The 25,827-nt window shown below is 37.7% G+C and overlaps 1 pseudogene; it reads left to right on the top strand.

Annotated features, from left to right (window-relative positions):
• The first annotated feature begins 21,477 nt into the window (after positions 1 to 21,477).
• On the top strand, positions 21,478 to 25,299 carry LOC149154168 (serine/threonine-protein kinase AtPK2/AtPK19-like; annotated as a pseudogene).
• Positions 25,300 to 25,827: the final 528 nt, after the last annotated feature.

Below are 25,827 nucleotides of genomic sequence, written 5' to 3'. Positions count from 1 at the left end.
AAAAGAAGTTACTTTAGTTGAAAAAGCTCTAAGATCTTTGTCTTCTAAGTTTGAGTCAAAAGTTTTGGCCATAGAAGAAAAGCAGAATCTTCAGAGTATTACTATGTCACAGCTGCACGGAATCCTAAATACTTTCGAAATGAGAAAAGGGGGCCCATTAGACAGGAGAGAAGTCACATTCAAAGCTTCAAGAAAAGAAGAATACAATGAGTCAGGACATACATCAGAAGGAGAGGAAGAATCAAACTTTGTCAAGAACCTTCAATGGGGTTCTGGAAGATTCAGAGGTAAGCTACCTTTCAAATGCTTTGCTTGTGGAAGAGTCGGTCACTATGTAGCCAAATTTCCTCATAAAGATAAGCTTGATAAAGGTAAGGAACCAGTTAAATGGAACATAAAACAAAACGTAAGTAAGAAGAGTTATTATACACATGAAAATAGTGATGGAATTTCAAATAGTGATGAAGATGAACATGGTAATGATTATATACTTTTGATGGCCTTTGAAGATGATGATTTCTTGGATGCCATAGATGAAGATGATCTCTATGAAGAAATTTCTAAAGTTAAAATCTGTTTAGAAGAAAAGAGTATGATCATAGATACTCTGACATTCCAAATTGCTGAAAGGGAAAAACACAATGAAAAGTTAGAATGTGAAATTGTGGGACTTAGAAAATATATTGAGAAAACAAAAGCTCTTAATCTTAGATTTGCTAAAGGATCTGAAACTTTAGATAAAATTATCAAAGTGCAACATTCTCCTTTAATAAAGACAAGTCTTGGATATACTGAAGAAGCATCTCAAGCACGGAAGCCATCCACCTCCAAAAGTTATCTTGATGCAGCAAGGAGAAGTGAACAAGTTGACTATCGTCAGCAAAGGCATAAAGCAGATCTCCAGGTAAATCGAGGTCAATCTACTTTACGGATGAACAAAAGCTACAACCAATCGCAGGTAAATCATTCCCAATTTGCTTCAAGAATGAATGTCAATGGAAACTACAATCACATGGTCAATAGATTTGATAATCACAAGAATTTATTTAATGGCCAATGTTTCTCTTGTCATAACTTTGGACACAAAGCTTCTCAATGTGTTGCCTACAAGACCATCATGACTAGAAAAGCACAAAATCAAAAGAGTGCGAATGGGATCATGAAAAGGACCTACAATAACTTTTCTTCTCTTGAAAATGAAATAGAATGTTCTATTTGTAACAACTTTGGTCATGAAGATTCTAAATGTAGGAGTAGGTTTCAGCAAACATCTTAGAAGGAGCAAGCTTCATCGGGTCCCAAAACATGGAGAAAGAAAGAACTGCAATCAGAAAGATGTGGTATAGCCTTATATTCAGAAGGGCAGGAAAATCAGTGGTACATCGATAGTGGATGCTCAAAACATATGACAGGTGATAAAGAAAAACTTCAGTCATATAATGCCTTAGAAAAGGAAAGGAAGGTCTCATTTGGAAATGACATCCCTGCACTCATAAAAGGTAAATGTTCTGTTATTTTGAAAGAAAAAGTCAAAGCTGGAAATGTTATGTATGTTGATGGCTTAAAGCATAATCTATTGAGTGTTAGCCAAATGTGTGATCAAGGAAATGAGGTAATATTTCGATCAAATGGATGTATTGTTCGTGAGCTTGATACAGGAGAAACAGTTATCAAAGGCATAAGAACTCCAAATAATTTATACATACTCAAGGGAGGACAACAACAATGCTATCTAAGCAAGAATGATGAACACTGGCTATGGTATAGAAGATTAGGGCATCTAAGCTTCCCTCAAATAAGGAAAGCATGCAAATATCAGGCTGTTTGCGATCTTCCTGACATCAAAATTCCAGACAATACAATATGTAAATAATCTCAGTTTGGTAAGCAAACCAGAACTCATTTCCCTGAGAAGGAAGGATCAGCTAGTAAGCCACTTGAACTTGTCCATATTGATTTGTGTGGTCCATCAAGGAAAAAGTCACTTCGTGGAGAAGAATACTTTATATTGTTCATTGACGACTTTTCCAGGATGTGTTGGATAAGACTTCTAAAGCATAAAGATGAAGCTTTCAAAGCCTTTGTTGAAAATGAATCAGATCGTAGAATCAAATGCCTCAGGTCTGATCGAGGAGGGGAATTTACCTCAGATGAATTTTTAAACTTTTGTGAAGAACATGGAATAAGAAGGGAGTTCTCTACTACAAGGACTCCTCAGCAAAATGGAGTAGTGGAAAGGATGAATATAACGGTTCAAAAAATGGCTCGTGCTACGCTTGATGAGTCTGGAGCTCCTGCAACCTTCTAGGGTGAAGCTGCATTTGCTATCGTTACTATTCTCAACAAAACAAACGTCCGTGTAAACAACACTCAAACTCCTCATGAACTTTGGTATGGTAAGACTCCTACGGTAAAATACTTCAAAATTTTTGGAAGCAAATGTTACATCAAAAGCACTGATGAAAAACTTGGCAAGTTTGAACCTAGAGCAGATGGAGGCATTCTCCTTGGTTACTCTTCCCGAAGTAAAGGATATAAGTGTTACAATAAAAGACTTGGAAAAATTGTTGAAAGTATTGATGTAGTGGTTGATGAAGTAGGAAACAATCCAAGGTAGGTAAAATCTGAAGATTTCGAAGATGATGAGGACTATCCTTCAACATCAAATCAGACTAATGATGAAGAAGAAACCTATGAGGCACAAGAAGAACAGATAAGGGTAGAAGAAAAGACTCCATCCAAGTACCTCCAAAAGAACCATCCAAAGACTCAAATTTTGGGGTAGAAAGAGGCAGGTGTACAAACAAGAAGAACTATTTCAGGAGCTTCAAGCTATCTAGCATTGCTCTCCTCCATTGAACCACAAAATGTAAGTGAAGCATGCAAAGATGAATGTTGGGTCAAGGCCATGAATGAAGAACTTTAGCAAATTGAAAAGAATAACACTTGGGAGTTGGTTCCTAGACCAAATGATAAGAATGTCATAGGGACAAAATGGATATTCAAAAACAAGCTGAATGAAAATGGAGATGTTATTAGAAACAAGGCTAGACTTGTTTGTAAAGGGTATGCTCAACAAGAAGGTATAGACTTTGAAGAAACTTTTGCACTAGTTGCTAGCCTTGATGCCATAAGAATGTTCCTTGCTCTTTCTAGCTTTCAGGAGTTCAAAGTATATCAAATGGATGTGAAATCTGCCTTTCTAAATGGAGGCTTAGAAGAAGAAGTGTACATTGAGAAACCAGATGGATTCATCCTTGGAAATGATCCAAAACTTGTATGAAGACTCAAAAAGGATCTATATGGCGTTAAATGTAGAAATTTTGAATAATTAAACACTTATTCACAGAGATTATCCCGATTATACACTATTGTGGAATACATGCATAATACATAACCTCCTCTACTTTAATCATCAATTTAGCAGCATTAAAAGCAACGAAACATCAATCACATGCGCACATTAACATAGTATGTAACCCGGGGAAAGCATACAGCTGAAAACCCCGCACTATTTGTATATTATAATGATTGGGAACATGTAACAATACATAGTACAATACTCCTTGCAAGTACTCAGTACTATCTCCACCTGTTAAACACAAACTAGCTCAGATCTGATGCCTCAAATCTCCTCCACTGTTTGCCTACCTCCACTGTGCAATCTTGCATGAGAATAATGATGAATGGCTGAAGAAAACTCGTATTTCCTTGGCTAAACCACACAATCCTCATTGGCATTAATCAATCCCATTGATTGTGCAAGATCTCATGCACAACTATAGTCACAATTGATAGCAATCTCAACCTCTAACACCTGTCTCCACTGAACTGTCCATGCACTGAGTTAACTGATGTATTCTTTAGTTGCTTTATGAGTTAATAATTAGTGAATTAATTAATAATTAATTCACAGAACTCATCACTAGTGTATTCTTTAGTTAGACTAAAATACAACTAGTTCAACCAAATCAAACTGAACACAACTCCATCAACTCCACAATCAACTGCACCAAACTCAATCACATGAGTTCTAACTGAAGTCCTGCATGCAATAGCTCAACTGACCCATAAGAAAAGCGTATTTCCTTCTGACAGCTACATGTGCCACATCTGTAGCTCAAACTGAAGTGCTCCAAGAGGATAAGATAATGCTTATAGTCCAAATATTATTAAGAGCTAATAATATTCGACTGTTCTATTTTTAGCCTGACAGTCTAAAAATAGAAACAACCCATATGTCTAAATATAGAAGTCCATCTATTTTTACCAACATGACCAATCATCCACAAATAGCATCCTGCAACTCATAGACCATGATCCATATGTCTAAAAATAGACAGTCTAAAAATAGACTTTGCGCCAAAAATAGCCTGCGGGCCCACTTAGTGAAGGCGACTTCTTTTCACTAAGCTCCATCATCTTGTTTCATTTTCAACACTCCCTCTCAACAAGATATGGATTATCTGCAACCCCTATCCTGCCACTCTAGAATGTTCTGCATGCAACACATTTGCCCGATCCACTTGCTCCAACAACACTTGGAACAAAAACACTCCTAATTGACCACTCTGTTGGGTTAGGAACATACTCTGATGTTGAAGCTCTACCTCTTGCTGACAAGTGCTCCCTCTCGGAAATCTACGGTACTGCAACATCTCCATGCATCTCGCACCATTGTACACCTCTCTGTGCCACCTAGCACTGTGCAAAACACTTATGCCTCTCGCATTGATGCAGCCTGCTAGGTATGCGTTGTCTTAGGATTCCCTGCACTGTCGCTGTCTCTGCCACTCCATCCGCATCTGTCTCTACCCAATCAGTCAGTTCCTGCTACTCCACATCGGGGCTCCCATAGTAAGGTCACATCCAAGAGATTGGGTACCTCAAGGATCCTGCCCCTCCTCCTTGGGACGATCAATCCACATCACCCCACCTCCTACCTGGAGGTGTGGCTGCATGCGATCCCTCAGCCCACCTGGCTCGAAGTTTCCCCCTACTGGAGGTCTCTGCATGAGTGGATGTCTCTATTCGATCTCCTCTCAGCTTCCCTTGTTGTGGCTACTCCACAACCTCCTGAAGCTGCTTCACCAATCGTGGCTCCTCCACAATCATCTGAGACTTCTTCTGGCTCTGCATGTTGAAAGGTAATATATGCTCCCTCTCTACCACCAAGTCTCCATCAGTTGCCTCACTGCTCAAGGCTTTGCATGCATCTTGGACCTCAAGATCATACAGATTCTTGACCCGTGAACCAATCTGCTTCACCTGTCTAGTGATGATGTGCCTAAGGAAAACCTTTCCCTTACTGAAGACTACATCATAACCTCTGTCTTCCAGCATCGCGATCGACACCAAGTTTCTCTTCAGTCCTGGTACATACTTGACATCGGTCAAGGTAAGGCAGGCTCCATGCTCCCTCTAAAAAATAACCATGCCTACACCTAAGACACTATACTTCTCATCATTACCCATCGCTATGAGTATCTAGAGATCATTCTCCTCCAAAGTACTGAACAAACTCTTGTCACCGGTCATGTGGAAAGAAGCTCCATTGTCAAGAAACCAACCACTTCCCACCATGGATGAAACCATGTATGCGAAGAGTGTGAAATCCAACTTGAACTGTGAAGCAAGTGCCTTACCTTCATATCCTTCCCCGGATCCCTTCTTGGATTTCTTCTTTGGGCAATTAGTAGCATAATGGCCCAACTCATGACAACAAAAGCATCTCACCTTCGACTTGTCAACCTTCTTCCCGTCATTGGAAGAACTAGATTTGGAAAGAGAAACCTTCTCCTTCCCCTTCTTCGCCTTACTCGCTAAGGCACAGTCTCCTCATCATGCATGCATGAAGAACCGTCTCTGGTGCTCCGTCTGATCTCCTCCTGCACAAGATCCGACCAAAGACTCTCCCATCCTGGCAATTTCTCCCAACCATTGACAGAGTCCTGATAGGAATGCCAACTCTTCGGAAGACCTAGGAGAGCCAAGCTCACCAAGTCCTCATCATCGACAGTCACCCCCACACTTCCCAGCTCATCCGGGCACTGGGTGAACTTTGTGAGATACCTGGGCATACTGTCTCCATTCTCACACTTAATGTTTCTGAGTTTATCCTTGAGTGCCAACTTCCTCTGGTCGCTCTTGCTTTGGAATAGATCTGTCAACGCTTCCCACATCAAGTATGGAGAAGCCTTTCCATGCAGGCTGGACACAATGTGATCCTTCACGCCCTCGAACAGAATCCTTCGACACTTTGCTGTCTTCTTTTGCCAAACTTCAGCTTCGGCAGCATCAGTAGGCTTTGGGACCTCAGCCTCTATGAACTCCTTCAGCCCATTGTCATCTAACATGGCCTCCATCCTATCCTTCCATGCAATATAGTTCGAGGTGCCCTCAAGAGCATACTCCAATCGCAATCCGTTGAAAGACATTGGCACGTTGACACTAAGAAAACACTACTGCAAATTCGAATTCCACCAGCTCAAAAACTCAACTGCCTCGGATCTAAAATTCGTGAGAACAAAGTATTTCTCGTACAGAGATTGAATGTATGGGATTTTACCGGATATCTCACCTTCCAAAGGAAGGATGAATCCAGAGGCTACCTGGCCCGATTACAGACTCTGCCTGAAGAAATAAGATGTAAACACTTTCTGAATAATAGATCTGATGATCAACTGCTCTGATACCATGTAGAAATTTTGAATAATTAAACACTTATTCATAGAGATTATCCTGATTATACACTATTATGGAATACATGCATAATACATAATCTCCTCTACTTTGATCATCAATTTAGTAGCATTAAAAACAATGAAACATCAATCATATGCGCACATTAACACAATGTGTAACCCAGGGAAAGCATACAGCTGAAAACCCAACACTATATGTATATTATAATGATTAAGAACATGTAACAATACATAGTACAATACTCCTCGCAAGTACTTAGTACTATCTCCACCTGTTACACATAAACTAGCTCAGATTTGATGCCTCAAATCTCCTCCACTGTTTGCTTGCCTCCACTGCGCAATCCTGCATGAGAATAATGATGAATGGCTAAAGCAAACTCGTGTTTCCTTGGCTAAACCACGCAATCCTCATTGGAGTTACTCAATCCCATTGATTGTGCAAGATCTCATGCACAACTATAGTCACAACTGATAGCAATATCAACCTCTAACACCTGTCTCCACTAAACTGTCCATGCACTGAGTTAAATGATGTATTCCTTATTTGCTTTGTGAGTTAATAATTAGTGAATTAATTAATAATTAATTCACACAACTCATCACTAGTGTATTCTTTAGTTAGAATAAAATACAACTAGTTCAACCAAGTCAAACTGAACACAACTCCATCAACTCCACAATCAACTCCACCAAACTTAATCACATGAAGTTCTAACTGAAGTCCTGCATGCAATAGCTTAACTGACCCACAAGAAAAGCGTATTTCCTTCTGACAGCTGCATGTGCCACATCTGTATCTCAAACTGAAGTGCTCCAAGAGGATAAGATAATGTTTATAGTCCAAATATTATTAAGAGCTAATAATATTCGACTATTCTATTTTTAGCCTGGCAGTCTAAAAATAGAAACCGCCCATATGTATAAAAATAGAAGTCCATCTACTTTTACCAACATGACCAATCATCCACAAATAGCATCCTGCAACTCATAGACCATGATCCATATGTCTAAAAATAGACATAGTCTAAAAATAGACTTTGTGCCAAAAATAGCCTGCGGGCCCACTTAGTGAAGGCGACTTCTTTTCACTAAGCTCCATCATCTTGTTGAATTTTCAACATTAAACAGGCTCCAAGGGCTTGGTATTTTCTTTTGGACAAATATCTCCATCAACAAGGTTTTTCAAAAGGATCAACAGATAGCATATATATATATATATATATATATATATATATATATATATATATATATATATATATATAAATTGACAATGATAAATTGCTAACACTTGTTGTGTATGTTGATGATAACATCTTTGGTAGCAATGAAGAAACCATGAGTCAAATCCTTGCTTTGGTGATGCAGAAAGAATTTGAAATGTCCTTACTTGGTGAGCTCACATATTTTCTTGGTTTATAAGTCCAACAAAACAAAGACGGTATCTTTCTATTACAAACCAAATACCTCAAGTAGATCTTGAAGAAATATGGCATGGAAGATTCGAAACCAGTATGTACCCCTATGGTAACAGGATGCAGCCTCAGTGCAAATGATGAATCAGAAGTAGTACATCAACCAACCTATAGATCCATGATTGGTAGTCTTCTCTATCTGACAGGTACCCAACCAGACATCATGCATGCAGTGGGAATAGTTGGAAGATTCCAAGCAAATCCAAAGGAAGCACACCTTAAGGTAGTTAAGAGGATTTTCAAATATGTTCAAGGAACACAAAACTATGGCTTATGGTATCCTAGAGATACAAATTTCACACTTCATGCATATACAAATGCAAATTGCGTAGGAAGCGTGGATGACAGGAAAAGCACTAGTGGTGGTGCATTCTTTATGGGTTCCAGATTAGTATCTTGGTTCAACACGAAATAGAGCTCAATTGCATTGTCTACAGCTCAAGCAGAATATGTGGCTGTTGCATCTTGCTGCACACAACTCCTTTGGATGATGCAAACTTTGCAAGACATTCAAATCACTTGTAATCCACCTATCTCCATTTTTTGTGATAATACAAGTGCAATCACTGTTTCAAGAATCTAGTCATGCATTCGAAGACCAAGCACATACCTATCAAATTGGAGTATGTTCCCTCCAAGGAACATGTTGCTGATATATTCACCAAACCACTGCCCAGGGAGACATTTGAATACCTCAGACAGAAGCTGGGATTAGTTGATGCATCATCTTACTGTTGAAATTATCTGTTTCGGAGAACAGTGGTTGTACACGAGTTTGGTGAAGCGTATCCGAGTACATACGCCGATTTCTATGGATACAGTGACATATATATTGGTTTGAAGACAAATAGTGGGGCCAAACTCAGGATGAAAATAGTCTGATATGGATCTAACAGAGACCATCTGGCACAGGTTCAGGGGGAGCATATACTTCTAATAATGCATTTTTGGCATTATCTTAGAAGATCTTGGTTCATTTTCACAGTTGTTTTTGTTTCAGCTGGAACAGGTGTAGAGGGAGATCATGGTTGCTAGTCTTGATGATGATTGACAAATGCTGCTGATGTTAGTTGTTGATGACTATCATAGTCTTGTATCAAATATTTAGTCTCTATGTCATGTATTTATTTTATTATCAAGGTCATGTAACGGCCTATCTTGGTTTCCCCACTATGCCTAGGATGGATGATGTAATGTTCTTGTTTTATCATGTGTAATCTTTTGGTGTATCCCCACTTGGTTGGGTGGATGAGTAAATCCCCACTTGGTTGGGATATGGATGTATGTATGAGTTTTTGGTGATAGGAAGGTCATTTATGATGTATAGAGTCATGTTCTTTCTTGTAGAAACATCTTTTTGTAGACCTTTCCTACAGTCAGGGGGAGCATGGACAACACAACAAAGCAGAGATTTCAGCATGTACTCAGGGGGAGCATAACCCTTTGCCCTTGATGACAAAGGGGGAGAATGACTTTGAGTATCTTGGGGTTGCCATCACATCCAAAGGGGGAGATGTTTGGCATTATGACACAGGTTTGGCACTATGGCATAGGTATTGTCCTTGATGGCAACTCACTTGGCAACTCACTCAGATGACAGATCACAATTCAGGCTCTCAGAATGAAAGAGAAAGAGATATACGCGGGTTGCACTTAACCAAGTTGCGTATACACATGGGATCATCGATCAAAAGGCACTTATGCGTATGAACACACTTTCATGCAAGGAAAAGCGCGTACATGTGGGAAAATTTGTTTTTAGTCCATGGTATTTAGTCCTTGGTATTTTGACCTATGGTTTTGGACCATGGTATCTTGTCCGAAGTGTTGAACCCAAGTATTGGGTCCCAAGTATTGATTCTAAGTGGTTTTGGACCATGGTATTGAATAAGGCCTAAGACTATAAAAGGGGAAGGAGATCATTAGGCAAAGTCACTCAAAGATTGAATATCTTATGAAGAGCAATATCTAGAATACTGGTCATTGGGTTATGGTGCATAGCAGGATCTGAATCAAGGAGGAACCTGAGTGCTAGAAGAAGGATAAGTTCTATTGATGGGTCAAGATCTCAAGACTTGAAGAGAAGTATCTTTGTGTGATTTTGATCTATTATATTTGGTGCATAACTTGATCTATAAATCTGATAATCTGGGTATAACTGATGTCTGAATAATTGAAAAGGATAGATTATCTTTTATAGATCTGTACGCAGGTTCAACATAGCAAAGGTGCATATACACGCTGGTTAGGTATTACGAAACTGCGTATACGCAAGTTTTCTGTAATACAGAAGTGTATGCATGCAGGTTCTACATATTGAAGTAGCGTACGTCTCATGAAATATGTTTTAACTACTTTTTTTTATTGTTGCAGTGTTCTGGGTTCAGGACTGATTTCTGGTTACTATTACTGTATTCTGGTTACAGCTTTCAGAGAAGTAATTGTTTGATTCATTTTGATTGGTGCAAAGGAGATTGGTTGATGCAGATGTATTTGATGGTTGATTATTGTTATTGATGGATCCAGTCTAAAAATCTATGAAACGTGGTCCCTGAAAGAAAAGAGAAGGTTGTAGCCTTCTATAGGCCAGCACCTACGTACTAGTACATCAGCTAGTACAAGAGCTAAGGGGGTTGTATCTCCCTTCCAGGAGAGTCTGGAGAACGAGAGAAGGTTGCAGTCTTCTGCAGGTAGAAGCCTGTGTACTGGTATAAGGCTGCACCAGTACAGAAATATTGTAAAATGAAGTTTCTTATTAAAAGAAGATAGAGACGAATTGCAGCAGGTGATTTTCACCCACATTGGGTTTCCACCTTATATCTTGTGTTCTTGTGTGTGACTGTCTGCTCTGTTTTTCTATACCTGGTTACTATTTATATGGTTCTGATGCACAGATTAATGATCAACATCTGAAGAATAAATTAAATTATAAGTCTGCAGGTTATACGCTAGTTTCTTTAACTACAGTTGCATATATACGTAGTTTTAACTAACTGAAGTCACGTATACAAATCTGATTGTGAAATGGAAAATAATTGACTTGATAATACTGATTCACCCCCCCTCTTAGTATTATTTCCAACACATTGCGACCTAACCATGGGAGTATGCCCTCCTTCTGTGCTAATGTTATGGGGATATACCACCCTCAAACAGCCCTGCGTAGACACTTCTTTGTGGTGGTATGGCCTGCGGCCTACCACAACTATCCTTCATCACCTACGGCCCACACAAAACAGAGTTTTACTCACCTCAATCTTCCATATCAGACATGCGTTCAACCCTCAACTCACTCGGCCTCCCTGCAAGAGTAAAAAACCCTTCAAATAGTCCCTAGAAGGCTCCACACAACCTTCCCTTCCTCATTGAAGTAGTCTCCTTTCTGCGGCCTTCAGCAAAAATATCCTTGTTCCCTTGGCTGAGTTCCTTGAGCTCCTTATACGTTTCCTTTTTGTTGCACTTTGGATGAGTAAAGTGACTCGAATTCACTTGGTATTTGTACACATATATGGTCTCCTCAAAACGTCCACGATGGGGCTTGTCCAGCTATCAAGAGGCTTACTAAACTCAAGCCAACCTTAACACATTTGGTGCAAACCCGCTCCATAACTTAAAAAATTAATATCTCCATTTCTACAACTCAGAATCGGATTATTTTCATTGCATCAGATTCGTCTCGATGAGATACATCATCCTCATCCATCACATGTTGAAACGTGTTCATGCTTTTGGCTGAAATCACGATGGGTGCAAAACCCCAACTTTAGGTTCCAAGCCCACAAGTGACTCTTGTGGCGCTTTGCCCTCAAAAACTTGAACCCTAGGGCTTGGAGTACCTCCCTAGCTACTCAAAAATCAACACTCCCTCTTAGCAAGGGAGGTACTTCCAAGACTAGGAAGTAACTCATCATCATCATCACTACTTGCAACACTCACTCAACTTTTGGCACTCACTACTGCAGCAATCCCTGTAGCATGAACTACGCCTCTCTTGGAAGTTTCATTATCATTGGAAGCATCATGCTTCTTCTTCTTCTCTTGTATCTCTTTCCAATCCTTGCATGATTCCTTCCTGCCAGATATGGAAGCACCCTTGCTTCCTACTGACCACATGCTCTTCTTGGGCTACAAAGTTTCCCTCAAAATATGCAAGCTCCTACTAGAACGTGACTCCCTCTGAGCCTTTGGAATCTGGACCTTTTTCTCGGGAACCTGTACCTACTCCTATGAAGCCTTCACTTGCAACTGCTTCTCTAGAACCTACACCTACTCCACCTGCTTCTTCCCATGATCCATAGGCTTTGCTATCAGCCTGTATAGATCATGCACTCTAACTCCAAGCACAATCCCATCGGAGCTAGAGCCTCTAGGTCTGAGTCTTGTCTTCCCATCCTGGAACAAGACCTCAAAGCCCTTCTTCTTGATCCTCAAGATAGAAATCATCTTATATCTAAGACCTAGTACAAATAGTACATCTTGTACCCACATCATTCGTCTTGTCTCCATTTTGAATGACACAACTCCTAATCCTCGGATCCCCTTCTGACTCTTGTCGCCCAACACCATGTGCAACTTTGAGTCCCATTCAACTAGAGTCTCAAAAATATCTTGTGACCTTTTCATATGTTTCGTCGCACCACTGTCCATGTACCATCCATCCTCATTGATAGTTCCCTGCGAGAAATGAGAGATCATAGAAAACTTCTCCTCCTCCAATCTCTTGGTGGGAGCATCTATCTCAGCAGAAGTGGCAACACTGATACCCTTCTTTCCTTTATTCTTCTCATCATCTCCCTTCTTATTCATTGGAAATCTTCATGAAAATTGACCCATCTCGCCATATTTGAAACACTTGACTTTACTCAAGTTCTTTTTGTGCTTACCCTTCATTCGCGCTGCAAGTGCCATGTCATCCTCTGAAGCCCTCTTCTTCAGATGAAGTTCCTCATCTCAAAAATCTTCTTGAATGAATTGCCACAACCTATTCCAGTCTAGCAACTTCTATCTGGTGACAATCCCTTTGATGAAGGGCTTCCATTCCTCAGTGAACCCTTTCAAAGCAATCCTCACCATATCAGAATATGAAATAGTCACACTGGCGGCAACAAGATCATCTTTGACCTGAGACAATCTCATCAGATACAAAGTCACACCTTCACCCTATATCACCTTGGTGGACTTCAACTTATCCTCCAATAACAATACTGGTTGTTGTTCTTATTCTTGAACAAATTCTAAAGAGTCATCCACATCTCATGTGTAGTGTCCTTCCCAGACAAATGAGGTATTAGGGAATCATTCACACCATCAAGGATGATCAGTCTCGCCCTAGTATTCAATTCCTCATACAATTCCAGCTCCTTTGGGTCAATTAGCTTCTTTATGGCTCTCTTGGGGAACTCCAAGATCCTATTGACCTGAAAGACCAACTTGATCCTTTCCTTCTGTGGACTATAGTTGCACAACCCCTCCAACACGTCCTCATACCATATACTAGCCTGCAACTTCGACATTGTCACCTACAATGTGACAAACTCCCTCTTAAGTTGTACTTCATTGTGCACAACTTTGATTCACTCACTTCCAAAGGAGCTCAGACTCTCTCTAATACCATGTTAAATTTCCTTGATCTTGGGTCTAGGTTAGAATCTTAAAATCTTTGATTCTAGAAAACCAAGAATCGCGACAAAAAATACTTTGCACAACGGAAAATATAAAGAAGTAAATCACATATGCACAAGTATACACAATTTTTAACAAAATATTGTACAATAATGTACAACTGAATCTTCGTTATATTAAACCAATTTGAATAATACAACAGTCTATGGTATACAATATACAATGACAATCTTTGATGCATCTTATATGTCGTATCTTGTCTTGTCGGTCCTTCACTCTCGTACTGCTCTCTAGCTGCTTCTTAGTCCTTCAAAGGATAACACATTGAGACTCCAAGAGGGCTACCACCTAACACTCCTACAAGTCACTTCTGTTGCATGTACACAGGCAGATCCAATTTTCTCTCTAGGTTGGCCAATCCTTAAGCTCCAATCCGCCAATTTAGAAGACACTGTTGTCCATCAAAGTGCTGCACTTTAGGCACCAAACTTCACCCAACCTTCAGCTCTCTTCATCACTTCAAGATTTCTTGTCTAGGGCTACTTTGGGTAGCCAACACACTGCCCTCCACCAGATCAATGGCTCCCAATACTTCACTGTGAGATCTGCACCTTGTTGAGGCTTCCAATCACTCAAGTTACCTTCAACTCATGGCTCCCACAGGCTACATATAAAAATGATTCAAAACCGGTCAACACTTTGACCCAACACAAGACAACCTTCAGCTTCAAGTCTGATATCACTGTTGTCCCTGGTTAGGGCACTTGCACGCTGCAACAACCCTTAATTCACCACCCAAACAACCTTTAATTCATTGCGGCCTAACCATGGGAGTATGCCCTCCTTTCATGCTGTTGTTCTAGTACCACCCTCAAACAACCCTATGTAGACAGTTCTTTGTGGTGGTATGGCTGTTTGCCTACCACATCTATCCTTCAACACCTACGGTTCACATGAAAAAATAAAGTTTTACTCACCTCAATTTGCCATATCAGTCCTGCGTTCAACCCTTAACTCACTCGGCCTCCCTACAAGAGTAAACAAACCTTCAAATAGTCCCTATAAGGCTTCACGTAGCCTTCCCTTGCTCGCTGAAGTAGTCTCCTTTCTGCAGCCTTCAACAGAAATATCCTTGCTCCCTTGGCCGAGTTCCTTTATCTCCTTATACGCTGCCTTTTTTTGCACTTTGGATGAGTAAAATGACTCCAATTCACCTTTTATTTATAGTATATAAACATAAAAGGGCTCCTCAAAATGTTCATGATGGGGCTTGTCCAGCCATCAAGAGGCTTACTAAACTTAAGCTGACCTTAACACGTTTGGTGCAAACCCACTCTATCACTTCAATAATTCATATCTCCATTTCTACAACCCGGAATCAGATGATTTTCATTGCGTCGGATTCATCTTGATGAGAGAAATCATCCTCATTCATCACATGTCTATATGTGCTCATGCTTTTGGCCCAAATCACGATGGGTGCAAAACCCCAACCACTAGTTCCAAGCCCACAAGTGACTCTTGTAGCACTTTTCCCTTGAAACCTTGAACCCTAGGGCTTGGAGTACCTCCCAAGCTACTAAAAAATCAACAGGGTAAATAGTAAGTGGTTCTTGTGCTTAGTTTTTCTAGTGAATTTCAATCATATTTCTCAATGGTGTTTCATTGCTGAAGTTATGCATTGCATTTTCAAAGCTCAAATGAGACCTGACACTGGCTTGCCAGCCATAAGCTTGAGTATGCCTTTTCTAGAATCCAAAAGATGTTGAAGTAGAAACTGAGTTTATGCATTGTGTCTAACAATTAAAGCCACCTAATAGTAAATGCTTCTAGACTCTAGTGCAACTACACTTGAAGCATATCTCTTGATGGTGTCTCATTACTGAGGTCAAACATTATTGAGGCTAACTTATTCTTGGTGTATGATACTTCAAAAATTGTAGAGATTCATTTTCCTATATTTCTCCATTAAATTTCTCACCAATGAATCTTGTTAACTTTCGATAAACAAATTATAGAACAATAAATCACAAATATAACCTTGTTGTACCACATCCATGAGGGAAATCTTTTGCAAAAATTCTATATGCAAATTACCTTTCAAGTATTTGCAATTGTTTTGGTCACAAAGGTCAATTCAGAAACTCAGTTGGCACAACACCCAGTGCTGTAGTAGTCCAAGCTATCGAATTATTATTTCAACATAGAGTTTTTTTATGCACAAGCTTCACTTTTTCTTCTCATGAATAAGGAGTTGTTAATGTTAATGCCTAGTGCCATTTGAGATGTATCACTCTAAAAATTTACTAAGTCATACCATGTCCTCTCTTTTGATGTTGTTGCAAGTTGTGAAGTTTGTATTAACATTGAAGCTAACACATAGTGGCTTCAATAACAATAAAAGTTTTAGATCTAATAGAAAATGATTAGCTATTGTGACAGACTGTGAAATGTAGCTCCAATATGTGATATTTAATGTTCATAACTTTACAGAAAGTGAAAGTCTCTTGTTCAGTGACTGTTCAATTAAATAACATGCTTACTTTCTCCACATTTTTACTCTTCATGTGTTTTTTTGCTATTAGTTATCTAGCATTGGCATAGGTTACTAGAGTGCATAATTACCTAAGTCATTCAGTGGCTCACAACATTTCTCACAATTTTAGAACATAGCTCTCTTGAAAGAGAAGACTTTTCCTTGTCAAAATTTTATGTGGAATTTTCTTTCAAACTTCTTGAGTGAGGTGAATCTATTCCCATCCAAAATGAATTAATTCTATTACCAACTAAACTTGGCTCTTGAACTCTAGAGTATATAGTATGCAAATTCGTTACTAAAACCCTACAAATTCAGTTGAGGAAGGAGAGGCATAACAGGCATAAGATGAGATAAATATTGGTGAAGAATTTATTAGGTGGTTAGAAGCACTAGATGCTAGACTATAGCATGGTGATTTTGAAGGGGGACAAGAGAACCATGGAGCTCAAGTTGGGGTAATTGATGTTGAGAAATGTATCTCAGATAGGAATTTCTTGCACATGCTTCAGTATGAATGTGGAGTGAGTGATTTTCGACATTTTGAGGAATGATGCAAAGGAAAAGATGACATAGTGGGACCCACAACATAGAGCAGGAGAATCTGCATGGCACTTGGTTGGCCAGTTCAAGAGAAGGAATTTGTGGACAAATTCAAATTGTACCTTAGGTTTAGATTTCCCATTATTTCATTTTCTCTCATTATTTGTGAAGTGATCACTTATAAAATGTGGGAAATGATTCCATTTTGTATTTTCTCTTGAAAAATAAAAGAGAAGTGGAAACCTAATGTTTTGAAGTCAACTTAGTCTTAGGAATCTAAATGAAATGTTTTAAAAGTTCTAAAACATTAGTGACTTAGATTATGATTTAATTTTTATCTGCACATCTCAAGGTTGAGTTAGGTGGTTGCTAGGATTAAGGAGATTAGTTATTTATTTCAAAGCATAAAGAGGAAAAGATAGGAGCAACCAATCTCATATGAGTAGAGAGTAAGAGAGCAGAAAAAGGGTAGAGTGCATTCAAGGAGAAGAAGAGAAGATTTCTGAAGTGACCAACAAGTACAATAGGTTGTACAACACATTGTACACTGCTAGAGTGGTATTTTCCATGCACATGTCGTACACCTTTAGATTTGTAGGGCATAATTATGTTTTGTGGATAGCTGGAGTGTGCTTCAGTATTGGGACCAGAGAGAGTGATTTGCTTTACAAGAATGGCATAAATAGGGTAGGTTGTATTGTTGTAGTTGTACCCTATTTATAGTCTCTAAATCGTTGTTTGAGATGATTTTATTGACTGTATAACTATTGGGACAAGTAGGTTGTATAGGCTAGCTTGTAAGCTTTGATCAAAGGAATGAAAAGCTGATTAGAAGGAGAAATCCTTATGTTTTCATTTTGTTTCTTCTGTTCATTTTTCAGCTACTATGTGATTGATGCAATGTTAAAAGAAAATAGTTTTATGTTGTTAAATAAATTATTTTTTGAGTTATTTAATGAGAGAACATTAGGATAGTTGTTACCTAGGGTTAGAAAAATATATAGTTGATCCCATGGAATACTAATTGAGGCTATTCTAAGCAAGGGTCAACAGTCAGGACCAAGGTTTCTGAGTTTAAAAGAGAATTGAATCCATATCTATTTGTGGAGAGGGTAGAAGAGTTAGAGAGGTACCATGACATAGCAAATATTGATGAAGATGATATGAGGAGAGTAAAGTTTGTTGTGGCAAATATGAAATCACATGCTATATTTTGGTGGGCTAATCTACAACAATCCAAGTTGAGACAAAGTTTATGCCCTCAGAGTAGCATCAAAAAATGTCTAAACATTTCCAGAATTTGAGGCCAATGGAGAAGTCTTTGTGGGAGCACATACACCAATTTCCGATAATACAAATGAGGTGGATATTCAAGAAGATGTGGAGGATTTAAGAAAGCAAATAACTAAATTTTTAGCAAGGGTTCATCAGAGAGAGCACGAGTCCTTGTGCCACCCCTGCATTTATATTACCCATGAAGGGATGGAAATTGAGATTATGTGTGTATTCTCAAACCCCTTAACAAGATCACATGAAGTACATATTTCCATTGTCCCAGAATGGATAATATTCTAGATTGAGTGGTAGGTGCTAAGGTCTTCTCTAAGATTCATCTAAGTAGTGGCTACCATCAAATCCAAATCTGGGAGAAGATGATTGGAAAAAAAGGTTCAAAACCAAGGAAAATGTGTATGAATAGTTGGTAATGCCATTTGGATTGTTTGATGCTACAAGGGGGTTCATGTGAACCATGTATGAGAGTCAGAAATGTATTGGCAAATCTGTTATTTTTTATTTTTATTTTTTGTAGTTTATAAAGAATATTTTGACTTTTAGTATAAATATGGAAGAACATCTAGAACAATTAAAAATGGTGTTTGGGACACTTGAACAGATGCATTATTTATAGATCTTGAGAAGAATGATTTTTTTTAGAGACAAAACTAGTAATTTTTTTTCAATGTAATGCATGGACCTTGAAAAAGTTAAATCCAACCTTAAATGGACCACTCTTGAAATCATAGTGGAGTTGAGGAGTTTTCATGGGTTAGCAAGTTTTTATCTAAAATTTTAGTGGCATATGCACTCCATTGATAGATTGCACAAGAGGGAAAAATTCCATGGAAGGTCTTTATATGGACTAAAATCAACTGATGTAAGCTTTGAAAAATTCTAAGTGGTGGTTGAAAAAGAAATTTTACTTTTCAGGATGTTGAGATGCTTTTAACAGTGGAGTGTGATTCTTTAACTCTAGGAGCCCATAAGGTAAACCATTTTCCTTTTTCAATGAAAACATAATGGTGCCAAAAGAGTACAATACTTATAAGGAACTAATGTTATTGTTTAGGCATTAAAAAGTGGCAGCATTATTTTCTGTTTAGGGTGTTCATCATATTGATAGATGATAATGCTTTGAAGTATATGCTCTCAATATACAGTCTTGTAAGCATGCTAAGTGGGTATAATGCTAGCAGAGTTATACATTTTTTCTATAGCATACAACTAGAAAATGAAATGTAGTGGCAGATGCATTTGACTAGGGGACTCCATGTACTTGTGATGATGAGCAATGAGATTGTTGGATTTGAAGAAATGAAGGAAAAATATATAATTGACTTGTGTTTTAGTAAAATTTATGCTACATTCGCAATCCACTGCACTCAATAATCTAGTTTATATAGATAAATTAAATTCAGATGAATATTTGTTGGTTGATGGATTTTCGTTTAAAAGAATCCAACTTTATATTCCCACTGGATATAGAAGTTGGGAAATGAGAAGAGAAATTTATTGAAGTGGCTTCGAGGTTTCCATAGAGGGGACAAAGCTTAGTAAGTGAAAATTTCTTTAGTCACAATTGAGAAAATTTGCAAATAAATTTGTTTCTATTTGCATAGCTTGCTATCTTGGTAAAGGGATGACAACAAAACACTAGTTTGCATGAATTCTACTTCCATGAGAAGGACCTCGGATGGACATCTCTGTGGACTTTGTGAAAGGGCTAGCTCATACTCAAAGAGGTAATGATTCCAATTTCGTTGTGCATTGTTCTTCCAAAATGGACCACTTCATTCTGTGTAATAAAATGAATAATGCAATAAATTTCATTGATTTGTTTTTCAAAGAAGTTGTACAAGACAATAAAAAATAACTGCTATACTAAGTTTCTTATTCACTTATGGAGGACACTGAAAAATTGGATAGTGATTTGTAGTATAATTCAATTTATCACCCCCAAACTAGTGGACAAATGATAGTAGTGGATAAGGGCTTGAGCAACATACATGGTAGCCTAATTGGTAAGAAAACATGGCAATTGGTTTTACTTTGATCACACACTGAGTTTGCTTCTAATTTCAACATCAGAAGGTCTATATGGAAATCCCCTTTTTAGATTGTTTATGGAGAAATATCCTAGAAATAGTGGATTTGATTTACTATCCCTTTTATTTTAACAGAGGTCTACATGGAAATCCTCTTTTTAGATTGTTTATTTAGAAATACCCAAGAAATAGTGGATCTAAGTTATCATCCTTATGGATTATCCTTGTAATCCCACATGATTTTATATCGCATATGTAAGCTGTAAGAAATCATAATCAATGGTGGCCTCTTCATGCATTTTTATCTGAGAAATTACAGCATCCCAAATAGGTTTCTCCAGTGGAAAATTATCATCTTCTCCCTGCCTCTTAATTCTTTTATGCTATTTTTTAAAAAGTGTGCCTTGTGTGAAATTTTCTCTTTTGCAAGCAGCCTGCTTGTAGGTTTGTTTATGATTGTTCAAAAAAAGTTTTGTATTGTTGAATCTGCTCTCTGTGCATAATCCATTGCAATTTAAGGAGGGTTCTTTCTGTTCTTTTTCCATGCTTTTTATTTCACCATTAAATTGAAGTTTTAGAACCTTGTTCTTTCTCTGTTTTGGAGTCTCAGTTTTCAATTAAATATTTGTTTCTTACAACTTCCCTGTATTTCAAATATAACATATGATGCTCTTTCTGTGGTTCTTTTGTAGTCTATGATTTGAAAACTAAACTGCTTGGGTTTGTTGTGATGCAGGTTTAAGTCGAAGTGTACCAAGCTACACTATTGCATATGGTCTTTCCTGTAACAGGGGAGACAGGGGCAGGTTCTATTTTTAGATATTGACCTGCCTTTTCCCATGAATTCCTGAGTTTGCATTGGTGTATGGCAGTGCCCATTTGCTCAAGTCTGTTCTCATAGTTCTTCCTTCTATGGTGTATCTATAACAATGGTTTCTACAGGGGTGCCTAGTGCTCTCAGAGGTCACAAGTGCAAGTCTTTCATTTTAAGACTTCAATTGGATTCTCAAGAATCCAATGGACAACTAGGATATGAGGAGATTGAATTTTCAGATATATTTGGTCATGTTGTGGATTCAACAGAGAAATTTGGTGGAATTCCTTCCATTAATGATCCTCAAACCATAAATAGGTAGTCTCACTCATTATCTGGCCCATCTCCTGAACTTAATATTGGAGGGAAGCTAAGAAAACTTGTTTTGAATAAAAAAGAGCAAGATGAGAAAGGAAATATATTGGAAAAACCTGAGAGTATTGACAAAGGATTTGGAAACATGTTTTTTCTTTTCTCATCGGGAAGCTCAAAAGACCCTAAGTCCTGCCAACTCAAGGTTACTCAAAACATTGGAGTTGGCGATTTTGAGCTGCTTAAGGTGGTTGGACAAGGTGCATTTGGTAAGGTGTTCCAGGTTAAAAGAAATGGAACATTAGAGATTTATGCTATGAAAGTTATGAGGAAAGACAGAATTATGGAAAAGAATCATGCTGAATACATAAAAGTTGAAAGGGATATTATGACAAGGATTGAGCATCCCTTTATTGTTCATCTCAGATACTCCTTCTAGGTGCCATTTCCCTTCTCTCTAAATCTTGGTTATGATTATTTTTTCTACAATTTAAATTGTAAATTCCATTTTGGTTTTGTAAAGCTACATATTAGTTCTCTTTTGGTGCCCTCATCTTCCATCATACATCTATAGAATGTGTCCCTTCCTCATGTATGGCTCAATAGTTTTGATCCCTTATGGAGTTTGCACTTTAGGTCTACACTTTGCAAGTCAAATATACCTGTGCTATTGTCAATTATGTTTGTACTATATTCTCATTAATATCATCACAACTACCAGCAAGAAATTGCTATATTCTCAAATTTCCTATGAAACATTCATTGTATTCGAGTTTCCAGAAAGGGAATCTACAAAATAAATAAAGTCTTCTTTGAATAGACTACACGTAGAAGCAAGCAAAAATTCTAAACTAAAAAGATTGGTACCACTGTGAGTCATTCTATAACCACATGAATGGGTACCACACTAGATTTGTAGTCCTTGCAAGAGGCAAAATCTACTTTCCATTCTTTCTTATATGTACATTAATAGTCCTTTCTTCTTTCCAATGACATAGGGCCACCACTAGTAACTGTAGCATATGTTTCAGTATGTCCATTTCACAGTCTTTTCCCCAATTCCCTCTGTTGATACTACATGCCAGTCTGATATATCTAATTTAGGACCTACATCTTGTTAAAAGTATATTCTTGTAACTATGCCATATCCCTGTTTTCATAAAATTTGAGTAATGTTTCTCCTTATCTATCTGTTCAAGTTGAATGAATAGGATTAGAAGTGGATTAATTTAGTCTTCTTCTAAAATTACACTCTTTCAAGGTACAGTTCCAATTCGGTGACAAGATTATTTCCAAACATATGTATTTTAAATTACTGGTATGCCATAAAGATAGAAGACTATTAATTAATGACCATGCAATCATTAATTATAATGATTATAAGGTGAGGTAGGTGGTTAGGTGACCTAACTGTCATAGGGTTTATAAATGACACTGTATATAATGTGTTTGTCACATTCATTATGGAATGCTGAGATCTCCACTCTCAACACCAGAAATTCAATACCCATATTGTTGACGTAAAAGTTAGTGAAGAGTTCCAACACACCATATTTAATCCAAAGACGTGGTTTGTGCCCGGAAAAACATCAATAGTACCTTATAAATACTTCATATCAACAACAAACCAAATAATGTTATACCCCCAATATGACAAAACAAATTGTAGACCTTCCATTGATGCAATCTAACCTAACACAACAGTGCATTTGCATCAGCTCAAATTCTTAATTTGGAAAGACTACAAAAAATTGGAGTCAATTCAAACTTAGGACTGATATTTGTTTCATTTTATCCGTCTATGCTTGATTCAGGTCCAGAGTGTGCATATTGAGTTTTTGGCATTGAGAGTGGATATCTCGGCATTAGGTATGAATGAGGCAATTATTTGGGTGAGGTTTTTCTAACTTATATGCCAGACTGTATATTGAGTTGTAGGATCCATGCCTGATTGGGGTTCATCCATGTTGAAACCCATTGTTGTAGGTTGGGATTGTTTAGTTAGAAATTCTAGCTTTGGGGTCATTGGTTAAAGCGTGTATTTGTGGTTTCAAGGTGATCGATTATATGAAATTCACAAGATTAGTATTTGTGTAAATGTCGGTAGTCTAACCTTGGGCTGCCTGATATGCTCTTGTTGCAGCATGTTATTAATGAATTACATTCATTGTTCTCTTCCATACATTGTGTGTTTCATGTGCATATGTGATTTTAATAATCAAACAAAACCTCTACTGGAATCTGATTATGTTGCAAGAAATCACCATTTCTGATTACACTTCATTTGTTCTATGTATTCAGACTAAATATAAACTTTATCTTGTATTGGGTTTTATAAATAGTGGGCATCTCTTTCAGCTTCAACGAAAAGTCTCTTTAGGTATCTTCTAATATTTCAACCATCTATTGTCCTGCTTTGCAGGCCTCGATATTTATTTCTCTAAATGTGCTTGATGTTTATTAAACATTTCTCTAATATGTAAATGTTGTGTTTTCTAGTGAGGATTTAGCTCGGGTTTACATTGCGGAAATCATTTCTGCATCAAAATGGGATCGTGCACCAGGATCTTAAACCTGAGAACATTCTTCTAGACTCTGAAGGCCATGTAAGTGCATGTGTCCTGACTAAATTATCACATTGGGACTTCTATTCCTTCTCTCATGCATGGTAGTGGGGAAGATAGCTAGGGTAAATGTAAATCAAATGCCTATGCCTTTTTTCTTGTTATATCTTTGTTATTTCAAAGTCATGGAATCTTCTTGCTGGATATTCTTATTCCAATTTCAAACTATCACAATTGCTAATCCCCATTGGGAAACATTTTAAGTTAAGTTGACTGATTTTGGGCTAGCAAAGGAAGTAGATGAGCCAGGTCAATCCAATAGTATGTGTGGGACTCCAGAATACATGGCACCTGAAATTATTCAAGCTAAAGGCCATGATAAAGTTGTTGATTGGTGGAGTGTTGGAATTCTACTGTATGAGATGATCACTGGAAAAGTAAGCAGTTGTACATACGAAGAATTTTAGGTGTCAATGCATTGATCGGTTAATTCACATCTAAGCATAAGATTTTGTGTATTTTGCAGCATCCCCTCACTGGTAACAACCACCATAAGGTACAAAATAAAATCATCTAGGATAAAGTTAAATTTCCACCATTTTTGACCAGTGAAGCCCATTCATTGTTGAAAGGTGTAAGTTTCTCAACATTCCTTCTTCAAATCTTGTATCAATGTTATTGTTGTGTGTGGAATTAGATCAGTTGACATTGGCCAGTGTGACCTTACTGTCCATGATTCCTAGTCATTACAAATTGCTCCCTCCCTCCTTTTTTGTTGACTCTATTTTGAGATATCCAAGAAGCTAGACGCAGATGGTGTCGGCTTGTTCTCCAAGAATTGCAAAGGAATTCTGTTGTTGTAGACACTGAATGCATGTGAGTCTATTATTGGATATTTAAAAATAGGGAAATTTTGAGAGAGAAAATTTGTGTAAGGGACATGTTGGTTCTCATCTTTGGCTCCTAGTGCTTTTGGATGGCCTTTTTCCCATTTTGATGATGTTCGATTGTGATGTCAGTCATGTAATTTTGTGGTTTACTTCTTGCTTTGGTCAAATATATAATGAAGCATGCAATATGTAGTTCATAAAAGTAAGATGTATACACAAGGAGGAAGGCTCATGCATATTGGATCATAATTCCATAGTCTTCAGGTTGTGTGTCTAGGTTAGGAATATGGTTAAAATGCTAAATGATCTTACAAAGGTTCTTTCCAAGTAAAATATGATGTTGCTATAATTTGCTATATAATAAAATGTTGTACTATTTGAATTGTTATCTGTAATTGCCATTTAACTTTTATTTCATTATTGGCATGGTTGTTGTAGGAGGCAATTGCAACAAGAATTCTTAGACTAAGGAGTGCTCTCAATTTTAAAGAATTGGTTTCAGCCTCTGCTAGATAAATTTTTGCGTAATACAAATGTTCGGACTGCAATTTTGACGATTTTAACAGATGTAAGATTCTTATTTCTCCTATCTGGAACTTATTTCAAGTTTTCTTGGTAACAAATTTATTTGGTGACAATTGTCATTTCAGAGTAAGTTAATGACTTTGAAAAGGAATCTATTGAGTGCATAAATGATAACCTTTCATTTATATATTGTTAGTTGATGTTTCTTCAATTTTGTGAAATGTTTCATTTTGGGGTACTGGTTCTTTTAATATATAAATATTGTTTGTTGAATTATTTGGTAAATTTTCCTGGATTTTATAAAGTGGTTCAGTTCCCAACATCATGACATTTCTACATTTTTGACATAAAATGTTCCATATTTTCCAGTATCTTGGCCTTGTTATTTTATGTATCATAACCATCTTCCTCAATCTTTTCCCTTGGCATGAATGTAGTTAAAGATTAACAACAATATGACGGGAGAGAACAAATTAAAGGAAGGTGGATTGGGAAGGTACCCATTTGAAGTTATGTTTT

The sequence above is a fragment of the Pinus tabuliformis genome, chromosome 9 (genome assembly GCF_031772625.1).
Source record: "Pinus tabuliformis cultivar Carrire ecotype Pingquan chromosome 9, CPIR1, whole genome shotgun sequence".
NCBI classification, from domain to species: domain Eukaryota; kingdom Viridiplantae; phylum Streptophyta; class Pinopsida; order Pinales; family Pinaceae; genus Pinus; species Pinus tabuliformis.
Note: the sequence above shows the minus strand (reverse complement) of the source record. Positions and strands in the feature narration are given on the sequence as shown.